Source organism: Pyrus communis, chromosome 15 (genome assembly GCF_041283825.1).
Source record: "Pyrus communis isolate YQ-2024b chromosome 15, ASM4128382v1, whole genome shotgun sequence".
Taxonomy (NCBI): domain Eukaryota; kingdom Viridiplantae; phylum Streptophyta; class Magnoliopsida; order Rosales; family Rosaceae; genus Pyrus; species Pyrus communis.
The window spans coordinates 34,218,824-34,233,913 of NC_142579.1; the positions used below are offsets into that span (position 1 = coordinate 34,218,824).

General features: G+C 35.0%; 1 long non-coding RNA gene and 1 pseudogene across 1 annotated transcript; both read left to right on the top strand.

Annotated features, from left to right (window-relative positions):
- The first annotated feature begins 540 nt into the window (after positions 1 to 540).
- Positions 541 to 2,562, top strand: LOC148690903 (uncharacterized). The gene is made up of 2 exons (XR_015956305.1): positions 541 to 856; positions 1,079 to 2,562. It is a non-coding gene; the product is annotated as an uncharacterized LOC148690903 (long non-coding RNA).
- Positions 2,563 to 10,827: 8,265 nt separating this feature from the next.
- LOC137736733 (cation/H(+) antiporter 15 pseudogene) lies at positions 10,828 to 13,733 on the top strand (annotated as a pseudogene).
- Positions 13,734 to 15,090: the final 1,357 nt, after the last annotated feature.

Sequence of the window (15,090 nt, forward strand, 5' to 3'; positions counted from 1 at the left end):
CCCCATTTAAATTTCAATAACCAATTACATACTTCAAATAATCAGGATGTTACAGAGGCGTCATAGGATGATACGTTCCCATGCCACAAACAAATACCTACAATAGGATCTTGTTGCACATCTTTCGGCCAAAAAAAGCATGGAGTAGTCGTTTAAGTTTTATGCTGTTAAATGTTTTTAAAAATGTTGTTTAAGTTTATGTTGTTAAATGTTTTTTTTTATGTTGTATAATTTTTATGTTGTTTAATGTTACTTAATGTTATTTAATGTTGTTTAATATTGTTTAATGTTTTTTCATGTTACTTAATGTTATTTAATGTTGTTTAATGGCTTAGGAAGTTATAGAAAAAAAATAGAATTTTTAATAAAAAAATTTGTAAATAAAAAAAAAAAATCAAATATAATGGCTAGCTGACGTCAGCAGGTTACTGTTGCATTCAAATGTGTTTTGGCCCGGTGGGGTCCATTGGATTGGTTGAGATTTAATCTCAACCGTCCAATCTAAGTTATAGGGTTTCACACTCTCACTCTCTCAAATTTCTCACCGAAGCCTCAACCCTCAACGCTATCATCTCTCTCGAGTTCTCACTTCTTCACCTCTATTCTCTCATCTGCCTCTACATTTCTAAGGTCAGTGGCTATGACTATTGCCATAACAGTTGCCTCTTCATGTTCTGCTGTTGTTGCCCTTTCTTCCCTCTCTTCTTCCTCCTCATTTGTATCTTTTCAATTCCCAAAACCCCAAAATAGCTATTCTTTCATCTGCGTAGTCTTTGCTTAACCCAAATCCTCCATTCCTCGCTACAAGCTTCGCCCACCTGCCATCGCCGCATCGGAGCAAAAACCATCCTTTCAGGTCGTCATGATTAATTATGTGGTTTTTTTTAATGGGTTGTAGTCTTTTCTCAAAAATAAAATAAAATAAAATAAATAAATAAATAAATATAATAATAATAATAATAATAATGGGTTGTAATTTGATTCTTTATTTGATTTGAATTTTGTTTTGGGATCTGTTTGTTTGATCATTTTGAGCTTTTTACAGAATTTTTATTTTTAGTTTTGTTTTGAATTGTAGAGTGATGGTGCAATTTGGCTTCGTATGAATTGGATTTGGGCATGAAGGATCAATCTCGATCCGTCCCAATATCTCGAAACAAATTTTGGGCATCCCGAAGTTCGGGAATCTTAGAAATTCGGTTCGGTTTCGGAATTTGAAATCCAGTTCCGAAATATTTCGGTTTAAAAATCAGGATGGTGGTTTCGGTTCGGTATCCCATATTGAACCAGCCCTAGTCACGTACAATGTCAAACAAAACTCATAAAACTATGGTTTTGTAAAATATAAAATAAAATGAAATATTTTCTTTCTAACGAATACTACTTTAAAAGGTTCCCACAAATTAAAGCATCAACTTAAGAATCTTGCTGGCAATTTTGTCATGGGACAAAAGATAGCAAGCAAGAAACTTGGTGTGTAGTTTAAACTTTAAGGTCTGGCTTTCCTTATCAATGTTGTAATTGTACCACACATGCTTAAATTAGTTTTAGGACATACTTTACAAAAATGGTTGCTATTGTTGGAAATATTCACATCAAGTTTGTGGCACGTCACCTCAAAGGTTTGTTCATGCATATGTATTTCATGTTTAACATATGATGCATTTTGACTAGTGACCTTGTTGCGTCAAAATTTCTCGTTGTTGTCCAGCTAACTGAGCACGCAATTTAAGATAGTCCACACGCAAAATTTCTCATTGTTTGTAGAAATCAAAGGTTTTGTTTTAATAGGGTTAGAGGATTTCATTTCCTTTTTAAAGAGAAAGTTTATAATTTTGTGAGGGTTTGTTTTTCCTCTCCATCTTATATCTCCCTAGGAGCATCAAGCATTCTTTCTAGGTAATATTCTTCTTTGAATATTTATACTTCTTTGAAAATGCTTGTTTAAATCTTCTTATATGCTCAATTGTTTTGGCTAGGAAATTTTACATTTTCAAAGAGTTTTTAAAACCTTGGGTTGCCTCTTGTGTTCTTTATCAGAAACCCTAGCCATAAAACCATCTTCATGCATTAAACACCCAATCATTGCAGAATAGGGTTGCATTGTCATTCATGGTTTTGTTTTAATTTTATGGTCAAGTTCTTCAAGTTTCATCTTTAAACTGACCCGTTTTTGGATTCTTGTGAGTTTCTTCTTTCAACTGTTTGACTGGAGAAACTGACTGGTCATTGAATCCAGATTTGATTAGATCATTATCATCATGTCATTTTGCATTTGTTGGTATTGGTCTCAGTGCCACAAGGTGAAGAGTTCAAGATGAACTGTCATCTTGTGAAGACTAGAGACAACTCCATTTCGGTGCCACAAGGTGATGACCTCATGAGGAGCAACCACTTCGTAAAGACCGAAGGAATCCTTAACTCGTGCAAAATAAGGTTGCACAAAAGTAAAGCTGATCTGTCAATTAGATCTAGAAATTGAGCTTTGTGTGGATTTTTGTATAAACGTTATTTGCATTAGTGTATTTGACTCAATGGAGGATCCCTCATTTTTTTACCTTCCATCTGGTACCAATTTCACATGGTTAGATTTTACCATAAACCAAATGAAATTTAGATGCAAAAGTTTAATTGAGGATGTGGGTTTTTTTAGATCGAACATGAACATGAACATGAACTGTTGGATTTTATGTTGGAAATATTGGCGATACGGATGCTACTTCTCCAACAATAAATCACATAAGATAAATATTAGTTTATGATACTTTTCGTAGCCGCTGTTAATTACTTAAAATAAATGAATACAATAAAATACTCATCTTTTATAGGGTAGAAACCGTTCTTTGTCAATCCTTGATTAGAACAAGATTTTTAGGTTCAAAAGTGTAAATTCATTGTCTTTAAGAGTAGATTTTACTACCCTAAGACAATGTCTCGGTGTAACAGGTTATGGCGCCCATTCCTTCCAGATACAACAACCTATGATCCTCACAATACTTGGATCAAGTGAACGACTTGATTCTTTCCCTTGGCATATAAGAGGTGAAAATTATAATAGCATTTAAGAGAGTACAAGAGATTAGGAAATGAGAGGATGGTAGGATTCTTTTCAACTTGGTGAGGTTTGTAGGAAAGAAAAAAGATTGCTCCACACTAATTCTTAGCTTAAGCTTCAGAGAGAGGATTACATTATATAGGACAAAGTAGGCTATAATTAACAAGGTCACGTTGGCCAAATAATAGGAATTCGAAGAGCATATCGCACAATCAAATGCCAACATTATAAGCCCCTTTAAATGCATCAGTTTTGATTTTACAAATAAAAACTGAAATTAGGACTTTAAAACAAATTGAATAATATTAAAGTGACCAATGACAATGAAGAGTTGTATTTGAAATACCCAGTAAAAAAATTCCAACATTTTATCCTCACCACATACTATGAGTTTTGTATCCAGTGATGAACATGAACCTTTTTTTTAGATTGGAATTTGTGATATTACTAAATTTGGATATATGGGTTTTGTTTTCTAAGTAAAAAATTAATGTGAAGTTTAGTTTTATTTGGCTTTTTGAGCATATATCAAATGATTTTTTGGTTTTTCGAGATTGCATGACAGATTAATCAATGAAGTTTTGGAATTTTTTTTGTTGATATGTTAGTCCCTTGCAACTGCTATTACATTGCTTGTACTCGTTTTTAGGTGAGTGAAAATATCTGCAGGTTGGTTCATTGGAACTGATTATTTTGGTTCTGGCACAATCTGAAATTTAATTTAGTAGTATGTGATACTAATAACTCACACTATTTTTGAAACTAAATCAAAATAATCTACTTTATTTTTAGAACTAACAAAATAACTCACACTATTTATGAAACTGAACCAAAATAATCTACATTATTTTTTAAGTTAAAGCAAAATAACACACACTATTTTTGAAATTGAATCAAAATAAACCATACTATTTTTGGAAGGAAACAAAATAAACACTAATTCTGAAACTATAACAAAATAACAAACACTAATTCTAAAACTGAACCAAAATAACTTATAATATTTATGAAATTATAAAAAAATTACCCACTATTTTTAAAAACTATACCAAAATAACTCAAATTATTTCTAAAAACTGAATCAAACTAACTTATACTATTTTTGAAATTGAACCAAAATAACTTATACTATTTATGAAATTATAGCAAAATTACCCACACTACATCTAAAAATTGAATTAAAATATCTCACAATATTTATGAAATTATAGCAAAATTACCTACATTATTTCTAAAAATTGACCAAAATAACTCACATTATTTCTGATATGAACAAAATAAATAATATTTCTGGAACCACATCAAAATAACAAATACTATTTTTGAAACTGAACCAAAATAATCCACACTATTTCTAGAACTACAACAACATTACACAATATTTTTGAAACAAAATAACCCATAATATTTCTAGAACTACATCAAAATAATCCACACTATATGTGAAACTAAACCAAAATAACTCACACTAATCTGAAACTGAAAGGGAACAAAATAAATATTGTTTCTAAAACTACAACAAAATAACAAATACTATTTTTAAAATAAAACCAAAATAACTTGCCCTATTTCTAATGAAATAACCGGTCTTCGATAATGAAAAGCAAAATGAAGTAAAAGCAGAAACTGGTATTTCGGCCTAACAAAACCTCTCCACACGTAGAACAGCATGAAGGGGCATCTAAATTCCAATCCCGACTGGATGCAAGTGTATCTTAGCAAGCATGAAAGCATACAATGGGAACATACTACCACAATTCTCCCTTTTGGTAGGCCATCACCTAAGGCAAGGTCTAATGTCAAGCAGCTACTAGGAAAAATTTCACAGAATCATTCCTCTTAATTCATAAAATTTAGAGATCTGGATCAGTAAAATTTGATCCAACAATTAAAATTATTATAATTTTTAAAATGATCTCATTTTTGTAACCGTTTAATTAAACTTCAATGATTTAGATCTCTGTACTTAATGAATTAAAAAGAAGAAATGCGGAAATGATCATTTTCCAATTTCACTGCAAAACCACAGAGTTTGAAATAATCTACGTTAATAGCGATGTGATATGACCAGGAGATGAGGAAGCACATAGACCACAGCTCCACCAACACTCCCTTATCCTGTAACCAAATAAACCAAATAAGCTATTTATAAGGAAAACTAATAAGAAAGACTTGAAAACTTTAAGTTTTAACGATAAAGATAAAATAAAAGGTAAAATGAATAGTACTAGGATTGACTTTTTAGTGTAAAAATATGGTTTCTCGTTATAGTAAACAATACCGTGAACTTTTTGTTAAAACTTCTCCATTTATATGATATGACATGATGAATAATTAATGAAGAGATTTTCAATTTTCAATTTTATTTGATATTTAGGTTTTAATGAGGTAGTCACATAATTATAAACTAGACTTCACGCATGTGCTCATGCGCGTGCAAAATGTATTTTTTGAATCACAACGTGTTATGCACGATTTACACGTTTTAAATGTATTTATATATGTAAATTGACAAAAGGAAAATTAAATATTTGAAGTAAATGAATAATTTTCGATAATGCTAGAACAAATCCCTCATAAACCAATTAAAGTCGTTGAATTAACATAATAAAATCGGTTTGTATAAAATTTACATTAGGAATAGAGAAAATAATATTTAATACACAATTGATTGAATTACATTATTGTTAGCTCATTGTGAGGCTAAGCGCACTCCCTCATCTTTAGTATAGATAATATTATTTGTTAAAAAAAAATCATTTGACAATTAATTTAATCACATTATTATCCTCATGTGAAAGATTTTTTTATAAAGAAAAAAATAATCATTTGACAACTAATTAAATCACATTATTATATACGTGCCAGAAACTTTTTTATAACCGGCACTATGCATCTCTTAATTAAAAATTGAGAAATAATATTTAGGGTTAATCTCTATTTACTACCCTAAAATTCCGTAATTTTCAACATTTAGTACATGAAATTTTTTTCATCTTAGAGTCATACCTCAAGTCTTAATTTTGGAATAATTTCATACATCCATTAAGTTTTTCGTTAGAAATTCTGTTAACTGATGACGTGGTGTCGATATAAATAATAATTAGGAACCGCGTGCCAATATGGGCCCATTTCAATATTAAAAAATTCAAAAAAAAAAAAAAAATGAAAAACCATCGTCTCCTCCCTCATCCTCCTGGACCCTCTCCCTCCCTTACCAAACCCCCCACCGCCCCCCCCCCCCCCCCCATCTGCACCCGCCCTCCCCGCCCGCCCGCCCATCTGCACCTCATTTTTTTTCTTGAACTCGACGCCGCCGATTTGCAGTCGGGTGAAGAGGTGAAGCGCAAATCCCTTTATCCGACCCAGGAGCTGGGTGGGACAAAACGATGGCATTTGACTAGTGGAGGACTCCAGATCTGAGAAGCAAATCGAGGTCGCGAAGCTGAATGGAGAGGGAAGACGAAGCCATATCGAGGTCGCTCTGCATCAGGAGCTTCCCGCCGACGACTCGGCGTCTGTACATTGGTCAGCGACGGCAGTGAGGAGCTGGAGAGGAATTGAGGTAAGAGGGTGCGGAGGAGGGGGTTCTGGGCCCGTTGGGGGGAGTCGGAGATGTCAGCTTGGAGTGGAGGGCGGTCCAGCGGCCGACAAAGGAGCGAACGGTAAGGGAGGAGCAGAGGAGGAGGGACAGCGTGGAGTTGATGAGGTCGAGGAGGGTTTGGAGTGGGTTTGCGGTGGCGGGGCGCGATGCATTTGGGAAATAGGGGGCCAGATTAGAACCGGGTCGGGAGGGTGAGTGCGGGGGTATGAGGGAGGAGACGATGGGTTTTTTCCTTTTTTTTTTTTTTGAATTTTTGAATTTTTGAATTTTTTTAATATTGAAATGGGCTCATATTGACACATAGTGCCCAATTATCTAATTATTATTCACGTGGGTATCATATAATCAGTTAACAGAAGTTTTAACAGAAAACTTAACGAATGTATAAAATTGTTCCAAAATTAAGACTTGAGGTATGACTTTGGAATGAAAAAATCTTCATGTATCAAATGTTGAAAACCATAAAATTTCAGCATAGTAAATTGAGATTAACCCTAATATTTAATAAACAATCGTGTGCAAAATGCATTTTTTCAATCGCAGCGCGTTACCCGTGAACTATACATTTTAAATGTTTTTGTCATTTGATTTTTTTTCTCTCTTTCCTTTCATTTTTTTATTCTTTTCTCTCTTCCCACTTGTATTTATATTATATTTTATGATAGTCAAATTATCAAATTACCCTTACTGCATTCAATTTTGCTGTTGTATTTTTTGTGGCTGAGGGGCATTTGGGTCCAACCATGTGTGACGCCAAAATTTTGGCTGCATGTGCACTGTTCATCCTAGTTAAGACAAAATTATTTAAAAATAAATTTACCAAATTACCCTTGGATTATTTTATGCATTCATATTTCATGCTTTGAAATTTTTTTGGCCAAGGTGTATTTTCGTTCAATTTTTTTTGGTCGAAGCCGGTGACACCAAAGTTTTCGTCCGCATGTGCACTGTTTTGCACTGTGCGTTTTTCCATTGGCTTTCTATATATATAATATAAGATAAGATAAGTGCAGGTTTATTTCTAACGGGATGAGGTTTCTGTCAGGGACATGGGTTGGAGAAAAAAATTAGGTAGTACTGTTTATTTTAAAGAAAAATCATATTTTTACACTAAAAAATCAATCATGATACTATTCACTTTATCCTTTATTTTGTCCTTATCGTTAAAACTCAAAATTTTCAAACTTTTTTCATTAATTTTCCTAAAAAATTATTGATTGTTAGGTTTTTAATTCAGCTCGTGTCTTTTAATGTTTGTTGGGCATATGACATATGAATAGTTTTGTTCTTATGATTAAATATTACATTTTTTTTGTTAAATAATAGTTTATGGTGATTTTTGGTTAAATTTAACTTAGTCCAATTTTTTTTTTTATTAAAGCTCCCAATTTAAAGAACTAATGTGAATATTTACTATAATAGGGATGTGCTATTCACACACCCCTTTTTTATTTCTCATACACTTCTTATTAATTTATGTCCTTTAATATTCTTCAATTCACTCAATCCGATGAATAAAAATTAAAAGAATTTGTGAGAAGTAAAAAGGGATGTGTAAATATCACACTCCAATTAATATTAGTCAAAATAACATTATGAAAACCTAAATATATATACAGATGGATGACTTTGTGTTACTAGCTCTAACTTTATGTAGTATACAAATGACTGAAAACAAGAATACATCATTTCGTGATACTATTCTAGTATTTTCCTTAATTATCTATAGGCTAGAGTAAATTAGGATATATCAACGTTGACCAGGCAAAATGAGGACTATGTTTGTGGGCTGGCACCAAATTTTAGTTAGGACTTAGGAGTCAGACAAACCTATTGAATTAATTGTATGCATGAGAACCCCAAAAGTGGTCTATCCTGGATTAAGAAGAATATGGCAACCAAATTAAGCGGAAAATTATACGTTACGGCTAGCTTAGCTGCAGCTAAACAACTAATCAACTAACTGAACTAGTTGCTAAACTCCCGAAACTACAATATTATCATTCAAGTGTACTTCCTATTTAATTAGTATTGAGCGCTTATCTTCGATGCTTTTTCTTTTTCTTTCGTTAGTTCTCTGTGTTTGCTTTTGCCTTGGACCAGTTGCAAAGGATGAAACCCTAGCTAGCTAATTAATCTCTTGAATTTAATTAGAGAACAGATTTCATAGTAATTAATAATGGATTCTCCGGTTCAAGAACATGGGAATGGTTGGGTGGTTCTGGAGGCAAATCTAGAAACTATAAGGGTCTGTTTTAATAAAACGTTAACACACACCACTAGATTGTGGAAGGCTGAAAAAATGCCTTGCTTTCAACTCTTCCTCTCTTCTTCATCCAACAATCTGTCATCATGTCCGTTTGCTACCTTGTCAAGCTTCTCCTTCCTCCTTTCCTCCAACCTCGCATCATTTCTCACATTATTGTAAGTTGTAATTCTCTCTTCTTCTCAATATATTATCTCTACACATGTATGTGTGTGTGTGTTTATCTCTCCTCGATTTTTTTTTTTCTACTGATCTGCATTCACTCTAGATCTGTGGCAGCCGCAAGCTACCAATCTGCATCATTACGTATTCATGCATGCACTTTTCATAATATTAGAGAGATTAAATTTGGAAATTAAATTTGCAAATTAAATGATGTGTCACCAATAGGAATAAGCACGTTTATCAACATTTAAGTAATCAACTAATCATCACCTTCCATGTCCTTTAATTTTCAAAAACTTTGTCTCCAAATTTAATCTCCCTAGCATTACCTTTTTTTTTGTTATGTGACATGCTGATGCAGGTAGTATTATTGGTGCTACCACGTACTTACGCTATCAAAAGATTTAAATTCCTTTCGATAGAAAATTAGCATGTATATAATTTAATGAAAATGAATGAATATACTAAGCACTCATTAATTATATTGAAAGGGTGGTGTGATTTTGGGTCCATCTGTGTTTGAGGAAACAACGTTCTAATGCGACTGTGTATTTCCATTCAAATGCACGATGACCACATATATACTTTTATTTTACGGCGTGCCATGTGGTACATTTTAAGGACTCAAATTTAGTATTTCTAGTATTACAAAAAAATCGATTACAAAGAACCGCATCTGTTTAATTTAGTAAGTTTCACAACAAAGATAGGTTAGGACAGATCAACGTCTTCGTTGACTTGGTAAAATGAGGAATGTACTATGTGTACTTGCCTCTTTAATTAATTTGTATTAAGCTTTCATTAGCTGTCTTTTTGTTTGCTTTTCTCTTCGATCCCAACTAATAAGGAGCTGGCTACGATGAGGAAATAATATTATGGTTATGGTTGGGGTATATGTCTATACCAGTTTCAAATGATGAAAACCTAGCTAGCCGTACGTAGGTAATGGCTGCTCGGGGTCAACGACGGGGCAATGGTTGGGTAGTACTGGAGGCGAATGTAGAAACTATAAGGGTATGTTTTAATAAAACTTTGACACACACCACTGGCTTGTGGAAGGCTGAAAATGCCTTGCTTTCAACTCTTCCTCTCTTCTTCATCCAACAAGCTGTGATCATGTCCCTTTGTTACCTTCTCAAGCTGCTTCTTACACCTTTTCACATTCCTCGCGTTATTTCTCACATTATTGTAAGTTGTAATTCTCTCTTCTTTTTAATTATCTCTAAACGTGTGTGTGTATTTATATATGTCATATATATATATATATATATATATATATATATATATATATTATGCATGAGGCAACATACATATCCTGAAGAAAGTTGAGTTTTCACCATAAAATCAATTGACAATATAGGGAGTAGTCCAACGTCTTATAAGTATTTACAAGGTCTCTCCTTTCACCAATATGTGGATTCTTTTACTTTCACATCCTCATATATCCTACATTAATATGTCATGCATGCACGCACTTTTCATTAATTTCTTTTTCTACATGCTGGCAGTTTGTATTGTTGGTTCTAGTTGTACGTACACTATCAAGAGAAAGTCCTTAATTTAAATAGAAAATTATCATTTTATTTATAAATTTAATGTAAATGAATGAATACTAATTAAAGCACTCATTAATCATATTGAAAGGGTGGCGTGATATTGGGTCCATCTGCGTTTGGGGGCACGGCGTTCGCTCGCAACTACGTATTTCCATTCAAAAGCACGTTGACCATAGAGACAATGGCCAATCTGGGGTTGATTTACTACATGTTCGTCCTGGGTTTACAAGTGGATTTCAAGCCAATATTCCACGCTAGAAAAAAAGTTTTGAGCATTGCCGCTGCTGGTATTCTTTTTCCCCTACCTTTTGGCTATGCCTTGTGCAGAGTCCTAACACGACAGGAGGATGGTCTTACTACTGCTACTAAACTAAAGGCTCGTACGTACGGTCCTATATTCTGGGGCATCATTCTTGCCTCCACTAACTTCGGGGAACTCGCCGGAGTACTTGCACACGTGAAGCTCCTTCACTCTGACGTTGGACGAACGGCCTTGTCTGTAAGCGTTATCAGCGACCTCATCTGTTGGATTCTTCTTGTGGGCACAGTGGCGTCAACAAGTGACGGTTATCAAGTTTATACGGTCTTATCCACCTCCGCATTAATAATATTTTTAGTTTTTGTGGTTCGTCCTACCTTGTCATGGATGTTTTCTAACACCAACAACGCTTCTAACGACAACAGTACTTCATTCTACGACATGGATCCCCAAATAAGCTTCATTCTAGCCGGGGTTTTATTTTTTGGGTACTTAAGTGATGCATGCGGGGCACACTCCATTCTCGGGGCTTTCACAATGGGAGCCATAGTGCCAAAGGGAGAGCTCAAAAACGCAATTATACAGAAGGTTGACGACTTTGTGTCAAACATTATGATGTCCCTCTTCTTTTTAGTGCTTGGGATGAGAACGCATGTCCAAGCAATCATCCTTGACAAAAAAGACATACTATTTGTCTTGCCAGTTATTGTTTTGGCTTCGCTTGCTAAACTTGTTGTAACCTTCGTCACTGCTATCATTAACAAAATGCCAATGCGCGATAGTTTCGCCCTCGGACTTGTCATGAACACCAAAGGCGTACTCTCACTAATAATCCTCAATTCTGGCAGGGACTTAAAGGTATGTACATACATTCGCGCATATATATAACTGGTTATCCTCAATTCTGGCAGCCACTAATTTTAGATTTTTCCTCTTGAGCAGAACTCTTTTTCAACAGGTTTTGATTGTTTACATTAATGCAAGTGTATGGGATTTGATTAATTCCTCTTGTTCATAGAATTTTTATCAATATATTTTTCATATATATGTAGCAATTTGACTTTTGTGACTGGTTTATAGATTATAGGTATAGTGTTTGATTAACGCTGGTACATATATAATCCATTTAATAGGAGTCAAACTCATGAGATGTATTACCCATGTAATACATTTAATAATTCAACTGACCCTTATTATTAGACTCAAATTTTCCGGCTCACTATTTGAATTTTTTACTTCAATTAACGAGAATCAAACTCAAAATTTCTGACCAATTGATGAAGACCTCAAAAAATACTATACAAGTCTCTATTTTCTTATAAAAAAACCCAAGGATTTAGTTTAATATGTGAGAAATAAAAAGGGCTATATCATAAACACTTGAGGTCCAACAACATTGGTGATTGGCGACAATTGTTGATTTGAATTCCTTTTGTGCATTATTTATCAAATTTTAATGTTTGTCCCAGTCAATCTTATATGGCTGCATATTTGAATTTTAGGTTTTGGACCACCACACATTTTCGGTCATGATGGCTGCGGTTTTTGTAATGACTGCTGCGGTTGGACCCATTTTGAACCTGATCTACAAGCGCAATGGGACATCTAAGCAGTACAAGCATAGAAGCATAAGAAGCATTCAACCAAACTCGGAGTTTCGAGTCCTTACTTGCATCCATTCGACAAGCAATGTTTCCGGCGTCATCAACCTCTTGGAGGCTTCAAATCCCACGAAGCAATCCCCAATTTCTGTATTTGCCGTCCACCTGGTGGAGCTAAGAAGTCATGCTTCGGCCATGCTCATAGTGCACGACACATGCAACTTGAATAGGACAACCAGTGCGAGCAGTACAACTAAAAATCAAAATCACGCAAAGCATGCGCACTTTTCGACATCGTCTAACAACATTGTTGCTGCCTTTGAAAAATTTGAGAGTGAGAGTGAAGAAGGCAGCGTGTCTGTCGAGGCACTAACGACGGTGTCTTCTTACACCACTATACACGAGGACATTTGCAACCTTGCCGAGGAAAAACAGGCAGACCTTATAATTGTTCCTTTTCATAAGCAATCCACCATTGACGGAGGAATGGACAGTGGAAACGCTAGTGTTAGAGACGTCAACAGGAACCTTTTAGAGAATGTACCCTGTTCTGTGGCTGTCTTTGTGGATCGTGGCCTCGGCGATTTATCTGAAACTAAAAATGGAAATAACGGTCAAGGGCACCGTCACCGCCGCTGTTCCATGCTTTTTATTGGCGGCCCAGACGACCGCGAGGCATTGGCTTATGCGTGGAGGCTGGCTAGCAATCCTATTCCAAACCCTAATATCAGGTTAACTATTGTACGATTCATTGTCGGTAAGGATGCAACAGTTGGTTCCGATCTCCTTCTCAATAACGATAAGAATAACGGTGACCATCACGAGGAAGAAGACAATAAGATTTTGCAGGACGTAAAGGGAAACGAGAAAGAGAAGCAATTGGATGACCAATGTATAGAGGGCTTTATGCTCAATGCTAAGAATCATCCTTACATAAAACTAATTACGGAGGTAGTGAACAATGGAGAGGAAACTCTCCAACTATTAAGCGACATGGCAAGTGACTATGATCTTTATATTGTGGGAAGAGGGCAAGGAGTTTCCTCACCACTCATCACTTTTGGGCTATCTGAGTGGGGTGACTGTCCAGAGCTAGGACCTTTGGGAGATACGTTGGTGTCGTCTAGATTTGTTGCCAATGCGTCGATTATCATTGTGCATCGAGGTGCTTCTCTTGTGGATGAATCCACTGATCAACATCTTACCCAGCAGTCTATGCATGCATGACACGGCATTTTCTAAAATATATAGTGCATCAAATTGCTTTATCTCGAGTCTTTTGTAAACCCTAAAAGTCGTTGAGTTGATGATATGAAGATGATGGTTTCGACTTTCGAGTGTGTACATATAGCATAAAGGAAGTTTTAATGCAAAGTACTTCAGACAATTAATAATAAGGAAAAAAATAATGGAACGTAACAAATTATTAAGTTGAAGTTTGGGGACACAATGATAGTACAGTTATTAAGTTAAAGTTTCTTCATAATCAAAAATTTATGAAGAAATAGTTTTCGGTGCCACCAAACTTCAATGTATTTACAATACTGCCAATATTTCTTGTCCTTGTGATTAAAGAAAGTTCTTTTTTTAGCAATAATGTGGTTCAAATTCGTCTTTGGCGACTTACAAGTGAAGAGGAATACCACTAGACCATAATACTAAGTGACAGTAAAGAAAGTTTCTCACACCCCAAACCGGGGGACATGAAATACTATAACCTTTTATATCTATGGATGCATCCAACTTCTCCTCACTGTCTAAGAGTTTGAATCATACACACAACATCCCCTACTAAACACGTCTAACAAGAATGGTGATTTAATTCCAGCAAATCACCCTCTAATCTTACAAATACACACAAGTGTAGTATAATCTTGAAATTTACTTGTGTGTTTGTTTTATGCCGTGGCAAAACTCCGTCCTTCTACGATTGTTCTCTGCAAAGTTTTTTTTAATACAAATATCACAAAGAACATACGAAATTCAAATAGAAACCCTTTATTGCATAATAACACAAAATGGGAACAATTTGGGTTTCAGGAATTGAAAATTGAAAGGTCAAGAGGTGGGAGAGACCCGGTGTTTTGGGGGGGGGGGGGGTGGGGGGTGGGGGTGGAAGAATTAACCATTTAATCGATACGTTGAGAGTAGAGTTTAAGATCGGAGAACCTAGCTGTTGGCGTGTGGGGGTTCTTTCCAACTTGGGGGACCGGCTTATGGCTTCACCACAGCAATTCACTTTTTCAGGGGTCGGAAAGACTTATAAAAGCATTTCAACCTTTCGTTGGCCATCCCAGGAATCAAACCCAGGACGTGTAATTCTCACTTCAAATGACATTGTGTTATTGGATCGGGACGTCACAGTGATGATTGTAGCTGGTCCGTCTAAATCCTTAAGTGTAGGTGGATCTATATGGAAGTTTAGCCTTTTTTTTATTAAACACAAATTTTATCCAAACTTTTTTAATTTATGATAATTGTAACTAAAGTACTAATGTTGCTTCTAAAATCTGACGAGGTCCAATTTTACCATTGTGTGATTTATTCCTAGTGTTTCTTTCGGTCTAGAAGACTTAGAGAAAAA